This window comes from Lactuca virosa, chromosome 2 (genome assembly GCF_052849685.1).
Source record: "Lactuca virosa cultivar CGN04683 chromosome 2, Lactuca_virosa_CGN04683_v6, whole genome shotgun sequence".
Lineage (NCBI taxonomy): Eukaryota > Viridiplantae > Streptophyta > Magnoliopsida > Asterales > Asteraceae > Lactuca > Lactuca virosa.
The window spans coordinates 9,261,721-9,275,597 of record NC_136427.1 but is presented as its reverse complement, the minus strand read 5'-3'; positions in this window follow the sequence as shown (position 1 = coordinate 9,275,597).

Sequence of the window (13,877 nt, the reverse complement as noted above, 5' to 3'; positions counted from 1 at the left end):
CAATAAAAGATATACAAACTATAAATACATCGAGGCAAGGAGCTCTTACTACAAGTATACTTTTAAAGATTTAAGTATTTTTATAAGAAGTATACTAACATTCATACCTACAAGTACAGTATCACAGTCATAAGAACACACTCATACTTACAAGTACAATATCACAATCATAAGAACTTAAAAGTATTTGGATGTTGAGCACTATAGTCAAACCTGAGCAGTTACGTAATCATATCTGGAATTAATATAGCCTGATCATCTATATTGATTTGAGATATGGCCAACATGTGTTTGGGAGTGATAGTAGTGTTCGCACTACTTCTACTTTCTACTTTCTATATCGAATGTGTATACTACTTTCTACGTTATGTATAAATCAAGTATCAATAAAACAATAAGCACTTTACTTCAACAAGAGTTATTACAGTTTTCATAATCATCTTATTCCAAAGTTTTGGATCGCAGAAATGTTCCAGTGTTATTTTTTCATACTTTCAATACAACCGCGGAAATTTTATTTTTCCGGTAGGTTGGTTTGATGTCGACACTTTCTCAGTATTGGGGTATATTATAATCCTGCTTTAAGGTCAAGTTTTCTGGACCTTATATACTTAATATACCAATACAGTTGACATGTACATTCATACTTTTTGAAAAATAACCATTCAATTTCATATTATCCTGTTGCAAGTAGTACTTGCAGTGGATTTCTATTTCCAATTCTTTGTAAGATTCATGTTGAATTAAGTGTTTAGTTCAGAGATATCAAATTCATATTCATTCTTGATATCTCACTATCTTTTTATCTATTTGACTTTTATAGCAAGAGATGCCTCCTCGTAGAAATCCAAGACGTGTCAACACCAATGAAGCACCGACGCCACCCCCACCACCACCTCCTCAATTCGACCCCGCTATGTTTCAAGCGGCGGTCACGGCGGCTGTAGTGGCTGCCATGTCTCACGTTCATACTCCTGGTGTTAGTGGGTCGGGAGTCGGTGCACATCCTTCTAACCATGGCGAAAGTCATGGGCATTCGCGAGAATGCACTTATAAGGATTTCTCTAATGCCAAACCCAGGACCTTTAATGGGACTGGGGGAGTTATGGCACTAAGGCAGTGGATAGAAAAGACGGAAGCAATCTTTGAAATTTTCTCCTGTCCTGAGGGTAGCAAAGTTAAATTTGCTGCCTGTACTTTTTCTGATAGGGCTCTAACGTGGTGGAATGGCCACATTAAGTCACTTACTCTAGTAGTGGCTAACTCCATCAGCTGGGAGAGCCTGAAAGCCATGTTAATGCGGGAATACTGTCCGCGAGGGGAGATACAGAAATTGGAGCAAGAACTATGGGCTCTTACAATGGTTGGTTCTGATATATCATCCTATACCAATAGGTTCTGTGATCTGGCAATTCTTTGCCCGTATATGGTTCCTATCGAGAGCAAAAGGATTGAGAGATATATTGGGGGTATGTCGCCCCAAATTCAGTCAAGTGTTTTAGCTTCAAAGCCTATTACTTTTGATAGTGCCAAAGAACTGGTACAATCTCTCATCGACCACGGAGCCCGTCAAAACTCTGTGGTCTCTGATCCAGAACAACCCAAGGAGAACAACAACAACAGCAAGAAGAGGGTTTGGAACAAGGGGAAGGGCAAATCTTATCTGGAACCACCAAAGAAGCAACAAGTAGTGGCAGTCCATGCTACTACTGTACCTGCTACCATACCCGCTATTGTACCTGCTGCTGTCTCCAATAACTTTGCACCAACAAATCCCTATGCTGGTACCCTCCCTAAATGCAACAAGTGCAATTTTCACCACAACGGAAATTGCCAAGAAATGCAGTGCCGAAACTGCAACAGGAAAGGGCATACTGCCCGATTCTGTAGAATACCACCCCAACCCCCTTAACCAAGTACCTGCCGCTGGAGTAGGCCGAGCATGCTACCAATGCGGTGATGTGGGGCATTTCAAGAAATATTGTCCAAAGGCTGGAAATGCCGATGGAGTTGGGAGGATTTTAGCACTGGGTCATGAAGAAGCAGTGGCAGACCCTGCTGTGGTCACAGGTACGTTCCTTCTCAATAATACTTATGCATGCATTCTATTTGATTGTGGTGCTGAGAGGAGCTTCATGAGCCATAATTTTAAACACCTACTAAATCAAAACTCCCAACCACTAAACGAAACTTTTACAGTAGAAATGGCTAAGGGGAAATCTGAATCCACCAATGATATATACATAGGATGTATCCTTACCTTGAATGACTTGTCTTTTCCAATAGACCTTATGTCGGTCTCTATCAAAAGTTTTGACATCATAATAGGTATGGATTGGTTGTGCCCCAACCATGCCGACATCCTATGTTATGAAAGAGCTATTCGTTTGAACTTACCAAATAACGAAACTCTTATTATCTATGGCGACAAACCCGGAACAAATCTTCAGATCATTTCTTGCATCAAAGCACATAAATATCTTCGCAAGGAGTACTGTGCTTTCTTAGCTCACGTGGTAGACAAAAAGCAAGAAGTGAAAGATATTGCGAGCATTCCAGAGGTCTGCAACTTTCCCGATATTTTTCCCGATGATCTTCCAGGAGTACCTCCCAAACGACAAATCGAATTCCGAATCGACTTAATCCCTGGAGCTACCCCCGTAGCCAAATCCCCCTATCGTCTTGCACCTTCTGAAATGCAAGAATTGTCCAGCCAACTTAACGAAATCCTTAACAAAGGTTTCATAAGACCAAGCTTCTCACCTTGGGGAGCACCAGTTTTGTTCGTAAAGAAGAAGGATGGATCATTCCGCATGTGCATAGACTACCGCGAGCTGAATAAACTTACCGTCAAAAATCGATACCCTTTACCTCGCATTGACAATCTGTTCGACCAACTTCAAGGTGCGACTACTTCTCGAAAATAGACTTAAGATCCGGGTATCACCAATTACGGATTTCGGAGGAAGACATTCCCAAGACCGTGTTTAGAATTCGTTATGGTCATTACGAGTTTATAGTGATGCCATTCGAATTGACGAATGCACCTGCTGTGTTCATGGATCTAATGAACATAGTATGTCGTCCATTCCTGGACAAATTCGTCATAGTCTTTATCGACGACATCCTTATCTATTCAAGAAGCAAAGAAGAACATGGCCAACATCTTCGTCAAATATTACAAACCCTTAGGACCGAAAAACTTTATGCGAAGTTTTCAAAGTGCGAGTTTTGGATTAGGAAGGTTGAATTCCTAGGTCACGTGGTCAGTTCAGAAGGAATACACGTGGACCCTTCCAAAATCAAAGCAATTGAAAACTGGCCAGCACCCACAACTCCTACAAAAATCTGACAATTCTTAGGGCTTGCTGGCTACTATCGCAGGTTCATCCAAAATTTCTCCCGAATCGCTAAACCGCTTACCACCCTGACGCAAAAAGGTGTAACTTTCAGTTGGGAGGAGAAGCAAGAAGCATCATTTCAAACGCTCAAACTAGCCTTATGCAGTGCACCGATCTTGTCCCTACCCGAAGGGACAGAAGACTTTGTAGTGTACTGTGATGCTTCAAATCAAGGGCTTGGGTGTGTACTTATGCAAAGAGGAAAGGTTATCTCCTATGCCTCCATACAACTTAAGACGCATGAAGTCAACTATACAACACACGACCTTGAGCTAGGAGTGGTGGTGTTTGCTCTGAAGATCTGGAGACATTACCTATATGGCACAAAATGCACAATATTCACGGACCATAAAAGTCTCCAGCATATCTTCAATCAGAAAGAGCTAAACATGAGACAACGACGATGGGTGGAGCTACTGAACGACTATGAATGTGAAATTCTTTATCACCCTGGTAAAGAAAACGTAGTAGTTGATGCCCTTAGCAGAAAAGAATACTCGGGATGCCGAGTAAAGTCGTTGACCATGATAATCCGTTCACATCTGTCCACACAAATCAAAGAAGCTCAAATAGAAGCCTTGAAACCCGAAAACCTGGCAGGTGAAACCCTGAGAGGAATGGATAAAAACTTCGAAGTCAGGGATAATGGAGTTTATTATTTCATGAACCGGATCTGGACACCAAAGTTCGGTGGTTACAGAGACGTGGTTATGAATGAAGCACACAAAACCCGATACTCCGTTCATCCAGGTTCAGACAAGATGTATCTGGACCTTAAGAAACTATACTGGTGGCCTAACATGAAAGCCGAAATCGCTACCTTTGTGGGCAAGTGTCTTCCTTGTGCCAAAGTCAAGGTAGAGTACCAGAAACCTTCAGGTTTATTACAACAACCTGAAATCCCTGAATGGAAGTGGGAGCGGATTACAATGCATTTCATAACCAAATTACCCAAGACTTTGGGTAGTTATAATACTATTTGGGTAATCGTCGACAGATTAACCAAATCCGCACACTTCTTGCCAATAAAAGAAACCGACAAGATGGAGAAACTAACCCGAACTTACCTAAAGGATATTGTTAGACTGCATGGTGTACCAATATCTATTATTTAAGACCGAGATAGTAGATTCACCTCTCGTTTCTGGCAGTCTTTACAAAACTCTTTGGGAACTAGGTTGGACAAGAGTACAGCCTACCATCCACAAACCGACGGACAAAGTGAGAGGACGATTCAAACTCTAGAAGACATGTCGCGAGCTTGCGTGATAGACTTTGGAAAAGCATGGGATATTCACTTACCCCTTGTTGAATTCTCTTATAACAACAGTTATCACACTAGCATTAAGGCTGCTCCATTCGAAGCCCTCTATGTCCGCAAGTGCAGATCCCCTCTGTGATGGGCTGAAGTGGGTGACACGCAGCTAGCTAGAGGTCAAACTCCTGATAGTGCTCTCACTGGTCCGGAAATCATTCGAGAAACCACCGAGAAAATCATACAAATTCGGGAGCGACTTAAAGCTTCCAGAGACAGACAGAAAAGCTACGCTGACAAACGGAGAAAACCCTTGGAATTCCAGGTTGGTGACCGCGTCTTGTTAAAGGTCTCACCCTGGAAGGGCATGATACGCTTTGGAAAGTGTGACAAATTGAGTCCAAGGTACATAGGACCCTTCGAAATTCTTGCTAGAATTGGTCCTGTAGCTTACAAACTTCGTTTACCCCAAGAACTAAATAACATTCATCCTACCTTCCACGTTTCAAACTTGAAAAAGTGTTTATCTAATGAGACTCTTGTGATACCACTCGAGGATATCGAGTTAAACGAGAGCCTCAACTTTGTGGAAGAACCCGTAGAGATTCTAGACAGGGAAGTTAAGAAAACCAAACAAAGCCGTATCCCGATAGTGAAGGTTCGCTGGAATGCAAAACGGGGACCTGAATTCACTTGGGAGCGGGAGGATCAAATGAAACAGAAGTATCCACATCTTTTTTCCCTAGTCTACCTGAAATACTAATTTCGGGACGAAATTCTTTCTAACGGGGGGATAATGTAACAAATCGTGATTTCAAACCTATGTAATAGTATAGGTCAATGTGTAGTTCTTTTTATAATAATAAAGAGAAATTTTAGCATAATGTGCATATTTACATAATTGACCCTCAAAAATAAATTATTTAGCAATATCGATTGGGATGAACCAAGTGATAGAGATTGTAACAAGGTTTCCAAAAACATAAGGAACACTAACATCCGAGTTATAACGAAGAAGTTATGACCAATCGAAAATCCGCGACAAAACCGGCAAAACACTGTTCAGTGTAAAAACTGAATTTTCGATAAAAGGCTTTTTAGCCTTAACAATCTAAATGAAAGTTGTAGTTTATGTTAAACCGAGAACTTTCATAAAAAGAACGGAAATATCTGACTTTGTATGAGAAAGTTATGATTTTTCTAAGTTCCAGTATAATAGTGTACAGCTAAAAACTCGAAATTTAGATCGAGCGATTTTTAGCCGACACAACCTAAACGAGAAATGAAGGTCTCGTCGGTAGTATTACAACGGTAAAAAGACAGACAAAAACGGACGTTGGATGAAGAAGTTATGAATTTTTAACGGATTCCCGTCCCGGTCTGTTTAAAATAATAATATTAAAAATAAAGTCAAAATTAACCGACGAAGTCTAAACGAAAGTCGTAGAGTATGATTTTACCTACGCGTGCATATAAAGAACGCCAAAAACGGAGCTCGTATGCGAAAGTTATGATTTTCGCAAGTTTTGGCACAAAAATAAAGAAAAAATAAGAAAACCGGGCAATTTCGCAAGTGACACGTCACCTCGCACGTGGCAGCTGCTGAGTGGACCAAAGCCATGCGTGGCACCTCCTGATTGGACCGCAGCCGAGGTCCACTAAGAAGCGAACAGCTTCGCATGAGATGCCCCGGAGACACCCCTCGGACACCCTCCTTCGCACGTGGCCTCTTCCCATTGGACCGAGGTTTGGTCCAATCCGAGCCTAACACCCTGCGAGGCTTCGGTCCGAAGTAAGCCACCTGTCCGACGCGTGTCAGCCTCGCATAGGCTTGGGTCCGAACCTTCGGACTATATATAGCATGCGAGGGCTTCCGAAGAAACCCCATTTTTCACACCAAATTTCACACACATTCACCCTATTCACTTCCATAAGCTCTCATACAACCCTTAAAGCCCTGGTATCAAGTCTCGGACCTTAAGCAAGCCTCGAAGCCCCGAGATTCCCGAGAAGTAACCTCTCTCCTGTCGAAACTCTGCCCAATTTGAGCCGGTTTCTCGACAAATAAACTCCTTTTCGTGAAACGAAACTCTGTCCGGTTCACCATCTATCAAGTGAGTTCATACTCCCGTATTTTCATAATTTCTACTGTTTTAAGGGGGAAAATACAAGCATAACACAAGAACTTTGTGTTATAAAATCATGATTCAAATCATGATAAAATAACATTAAATTATCCAAAAATACTCAAAACATCAAACTCTTTTATAATCTTATATTTTTTCCCCAAAATTCATATTTGTATATATATATATATATATATATATATATATATATATATATATATATATATATATAAATAAGATTTAAAAGGCTTAGGACTGATAACTCATTCTGGGTCCTTTTCCTTGTTTGGATGTGGGCTTATAGTTCTGGTTATTTGTCCGAGTGTCGTTTAAATTTTACTTGTATATGAAATTGTGTATGTATATAAATATAAAAGTTATTTCATCAATTCAAACACCTTTGTAACACGCTGAGCAAGGGGTTACATGCTAAATACAGTTATATACACATTCATAAAGTACATATAAATTATAATAGGTATAATTTATACATAGAACAATAATTCATAATACAAGAATACACAGTCTTACAAGAAACTAGGGTTTTGATACAGAACAAATCAAGGTTTACACTTATCAAATACATGTTTGAAATACTAAATCAAGGACATACTGTCAATCATTTATTTCAGAATGATTGGGTTTTCTTAACTAATATACATGTAACGTTTATATGCTTTTTATGAGACATTCAGGTTGTTTAATTCATTTTAGACAACCAAGGTAAAGCCCTGACATTATAACCAGAATCTCCAGCCTCGGGGATCGAAACAAGTTGTGTGTAGATCTATATCGGGATTGACAACCCCGCACTCAGGCTTCTAGCTACAGTCAGGCATACACGCCGATGAGTGACAATTGTTATCAACAGTTTAAACGCCCACAAAGCGTTTGTTTCAGGCCATCCGTCATAGTATGGTTATAAGAACTCGTTAAAAAGATATTAACAATACGTTAGTGTATAAATAACTAAACGAAAGTACACCTTCAAAGTACCAGTTTACAGAATACAAAATACAAAGATTCAATATAGTTTTCAACAACAGCTGGTGGAGCCAGGCACACTCTCAGTTACAAGTTTTCATAAGTAATACAAATACAAAACATTAATACACAGAGAATGGTTTTATGGGAATAAAACTACTTTTCATTTACAACAGAAAATATAGGATTTTCTGGAATAAGTTACATATACAAGATACAGAGACATCCTTTAAACATAAACACTTATGCACTCACTCAACTTTATGTTGATACTCTCTTTTCAAATTATTTGTATTCTCAGGGAAATAATACACAGGTACTCCCCGAACTTTTTGAGAAGATGGAGCTTTGTTGAGTCATATGTTCTTTTGTATAGCTATATTTTGGTTCAATATACAATGATTGAACACATGTAAATACTTATACTTTTTAAATACAATGGTTGTTTGTACTTTGATTACTATGATGCATGTGTTGTGATACTACAATTTAAGTCCTCCACCCCCAGATGTTTCCGCCGTCTGGTTTGGGGGTGTGATACGGTGAGACCCGTCCTTCTTCTTCACAAATAGAATCGGGGCTCCCCAAGGCGAACTGCTCGGCCTGATAAATCCCTTGTCCAACAGCTCCGACAGCTGTGTAGACAACTTTTGCATCTCGGGAGGATCCAACCGATACGGTGCCTTGGCTATGAAGAGTATTCTTTTTGGTCTAAAATCGCCTATTAATTCTATGAATAGTGTGCAGAGTTGGGGGATCGAGCTGCTACAAGTGCGGCAAGACAACCCCATGGTCGAATTCTATGAAGAGTCTTCTTTTTGGTCTAAAATCACCCAACGATTCCACAATGAAATGGGTCAATGTCGCTATTGAAGCAAAGATCAAATCTATATCAAATGGAGGCACACAAACCAGGTGAGAGTATAGTTTTACGTTGTGTTGAATACATTGAGACGTACTTAGGAAATGATGAAAATGATTAAATGTTGTTAAACAATATTCTTTCAATTTTCTGCCAAGAAAAACTTATACCTTTATGATATTCAGAGTTTTGGCAAGTTGATAGAGCCTTAGGGGAAACGCAAAATGACGCCAATATGTGGACTTAATGGTGTTATTTTTATGTTTAATGTTTCCTATGTTTAATTTCAAGTGTCATTTATCTTTTATTATCCTATACTTGTCATTTTTATCTTAATGAAAGTTTTAGCTTTATATTAATTATAATATTTAAAAAAAAATCAAAGTGAATGTAATATGATACACCATCTCCTTAAATGACAAGAAAGAAAAGTAAGTGGTGTGGCTAAAAAGAATTCTTGTCTACAGGGTAGAAAAAAAGTATGGCAAAAGTGGTTAAACGTCCTCCACCTATCCGGAGTGGATACCTCTTCACGCGTGAAAAGCTGAGGTGGAGGGGCCAAAGACACGTGAACACCGCCCCCATCCCTGGTGGTTTGTGTGTGGCGTCTTTGTGAAGACGGAAGAAGACAACCAATAGAATATTGGCAGCAGCATCGTCTCTCTTTATCTCTCTCTTCCTTTTATCTCATCACCATCAACCCACCGGTGAACACCATTTCCACAACCTGGTAGGTTGGTTGTGAAATGGTAAAAAGTCTATACGTGACTTTCTTTTCACATATAACACACTCGTGACGATACCACACGGCCTAAATGAAGCATTTATGATAAGATACTAATGATTACACTTGTTATTCAACCTAAAAGTTTTTTTTGAAAGACTTTTGATTTGATCTTAAATCACATCTCTTCAATGGACTTGTACCTCAACTTCTAATGTAAAATGTAAAGTTATCCGAATTACCTTTTAAAAAGAAAAATTATTTTATCATATTAGAGCATATCTACAAAATTTATGGGAAAAAAAACTTAAGATTTATCGATAAATTGACTCAAAAAGTTTTTTTACTTAAAAAACAAAACAAGTTAGAGTATAAACTAGTTTATGTTTGTCGAACACAATATTAGTGGACCATTTGAATATTAAACACTCCAAAATAAATTGTGAATCCTACAAATTTCAATTTTAAAATGAGATACCGTTCTAAAAAATTATATGGAAAATGACTCTTGAGGGTAACAAACTGTTGCGTTTGTTCTCATTTGGTCCCTTTCCTTTTTTTTGTACTTAATATATCATCGAACTTATTTTTTGTGCTCACCATAACCTTTTTGACCGGCTTTTGATCTGTGATAGCCGGTCAAAGGGTTATGGTGAACACAAACAACAAGTTCGATGGTATATTGAGTACAAAAAAAAGGAAAATGACCAAATGAGAACAAACTCAACAGTTGGTTACCCTCCTGATTCATTTTCCCTTTATTCATTTACAACAAATCCCACGTCATCTTCTGCTGATAATAATGACTTTATGAGATTCATTATTGTTTCTCTTCAAAAAATAATCCACGAAAGAACATTATTCATACATGTACAACTTTGTAATGCACTTAAATATTTATTAGGGGAATCTTGACTAAGCAGGTGCATTTCATGACTACATTTACATTTTCAATCAAATGATTTATCGTATCATGGATTCTAGATAAGTCTACAAACGAGTGAAATCACAAGTGCTATGATTTTTGAGTTTACTTAGCTTTATGATCGAATTCATGGGATAAGATACAATATCAATATGTACAATATCATGCAGCTTTTGCAGACACATCACCATAATATACCTTGATGTAAACGTTTATGCTGATAACTATACCTCTCATACACAATCATATCCTTTTGTAGAGAGGTGTTGACAGCTAACCACAGTAAGCATAGCATAGACCATGTTTTAACGAAGTTACCCCTCCGAAACGCTCTTCATGTACGTTATGGCCAAAGAAGGTTGCAGTCTTTGATAATTTTGCAACTTTAATTTCATTTATCTTTTCGGGGAATATGACTCAGGAGGGTAACTAACTATTGAGTTTGTTCTCATTTGGTCCCTTTCCTTTTTTTTTGTACTTAATATACCATCGAACTTGTTGTTTGTGTTCATCATAACCCCTTGACCGACTATCACATGTCAAAAGCCGGTCAAAAGGGTTATGGTGAACACAAACAACAAGTTCGATGGTATATTGAATACAAAAAAAAGAAAATGAACCAAATGAAAACAAACGCAACAGTTAGTTACCTCAAGAGTCATTTTCCCAAAATTATAAAACACCTTATCACTAAAGGAGAGTGGCCTACTCTTACAATGTATAACAATGGTATTCATAATTTGTAACATTGTTGTTTCGACCATTAAAATTGAGATATTTGAGTCGTGTGATGAAAAACTATGACATTCTTGACTAGTTATTCAAAAACATATCAAATTTTACATTACATTATCATTAACAACTTAAATGCCCAAACCAAAAAAAGAAGGAACGAGAAATGCGCCAAATGTGTCATACACTCAGCCTCATAGACTTGCAATCTTCTAAGCCTTTTACTCAAATGAATTAAAGTAAAATATAATTTTTTATAATTATAAATATTAGTTTAAGATATGTTTTCATTTGAATTAAAAATACGTACATTTCAATCCGAACATATTTAAATTTGTTTTATCTATTTTATCAAATAAAAATAGACAAATATAAACGCGATCTATTATATACAAATTAACGATAAAAGTATTAGTTATTTTTTTTTGTGTCTATTAAAACTCCTACAATTTCAATACATACGCTAATATCTCTATATTAAACACAAGAAAAATCTATATTAAATGTTTGGCTATATAAAGACTTTCAATCCATATGAAAAAGCACACTAAAAGTTTAATGCCAGAAAGCATAATTTATTATAAATCTTTTTTTTATTGAAAAACGTTTTGGAAAGAGGAATTAGACCATTGCAAGAAAAGAGAAAATTTTAACATGTACAAAATTAATATAATAGTTTTTTCGAAATTGATATATGATAAATTGTTTTTTTTTTTTTAATATTTGTACATAAAAAAATCAATAGAATGATATAATTATTGTCTATTGCTTACATAAAAAGTCAAAATAGAGCAAATTAGAGGGAATAAAAGGTGGTGCATTTGGAGACATTTATGGTTGAGTTGCACAAGAGCCTGATGGTCCTCACCATTCGGAAATGAGGACCAATTAATGGTCCATGTTTCCATTGTCACATTAACATCATATCCATTTCACTTCAATCAAACATTGGAATTGGTGCTTTCGGTTTCTTTAAATCCATGGATTTATGTAAAGTCGTCTTTTCTATATGAACCTAGACAAAGTGTAATTTTTTTAATATTAAATGTTGTATGTGTAAAAGGTGTTTAAAATAGAAAAAACGAAAATAATAACATAACAGAGAAGACAAATACATGAAGACAAAATTAATAAATGTTACAATTTAATGGTGAAAACATTGTTTCTTTAACTTTCTTGCTATATCTATCTTTCCGCATTAAGTAAAACAAATATGTATATATAACTTACTTAATTAAATGATATCTTCATCTATCAAGTCAGAACAAAACAACATTATGACATTTCTACCACAAAATGTTAGATATTATCAATTTGGTCCACTAAAAGGATTGTTTTGGTTTTGCTTATTTAGAGTTTTTATCAATTATATGTTTAATTGAGATGATATAAAAGATTTAAGTCTTTAGCTATTGACTTACTAAACTCCCTCAATCGGGTTGCAATTGTTTAAATTTAAAAACGAGGAAGTTGTAAATAACACACTAACTTATCACGGATTAAGGAATTCGAAGCAAAATATGCACTCTTATTACGAAAAAATTTGTGATCATCCTTAGATTACCTCAAATACTTGTCATGCACATGTGTAAAGGCTTATGGTCTAGTGTGGTCATGAGTTTATATTAGTAACATTAAATGTGTCTATGAACAGAAAAAACATGTAGCACATTCTTCATATGAAACTACAAAATAATGACATCTCATAATTTAATTGTTACCTATATGCATTGTAGCAACTAGTTGTCATTTCCTTTCGTATCTCCCTAAGTCAAAATGTAACTCATCTCATCACACATTAGTTTGGTCATGTTTACAGTTTTAGTATCATATACAATGTAACAATAGTTGTCATATTGGCACCAACGCTTTAAAACACATGTAATGTCATCCATAAGCACATCAACATAAATTCACATCCACATATATTCAAAAAAACGACAAAGCATATCATGGCAATCATCATTCTTTTCCTATTTTAACATGTAAAATACTTTCTTTGCAACAAAAAATAGAAGTAGACTAGATTGAAACCCATCATCTCTAATTTCATGTATCTTGATTCTTGCTAGACAAAAATTCCAAATATTCTACTAACAAAAACATATATGATATGTTTGGCCATCAAGAGCTTTTAGAAGCTTTTAGTTTTTAAGAAAAAAAACTAGAATTAAAGAAAAAACTTCATTCGGAATTATTAACTTAAAACTTTTATTTTATATAAACAGTTTAGAATCCAAAAGTTACTTCAAGTAGGTTTTGAGAATTTTAACGAGTTTTTAATCATTTTACAACTTGCAAAAGCTTACACCACATTTGTTGAATAAGTCTATACATATAAAAGTTGTAACTCCCAACGCCCCAAACATACCCTTAAACCTTAATCTTAATTAATAAAGTGGGTAATTCAACATATATTCATTTTCCTTTCAGTAAGCTTCCAACAATAACGACTATGGATTGTAATATTATAATACATTATTGGTTTATTGATTTAGACATTTCCTCGTTGATTTTTTGTATTAGACAAGGAATCTTTCATCGATTATAACATCTTGTTTGTATCCTTTTAACTTGTATTGAGATATTACAATATACATACGACTTTGAATCACCTGAAAAATGTAGTTGAAAATATGTAAATATAACCTACTTTCCACGAATTCTTACTTCAAGCAATATTTTTTTATGTCCATTTTGAGTAATACACCTTAACCCACCGGCATAATAAGATCTAAAGTAAATTATAATGTTACATACAATGACAAAAATACATTGCGTGGAATGGAGGGAATTAATAAAAATTAGAGTAAATTAAATTATTTGTTCTTGTGCTTTATAGAAAATCACAAGTTCGGTCCAATTTTT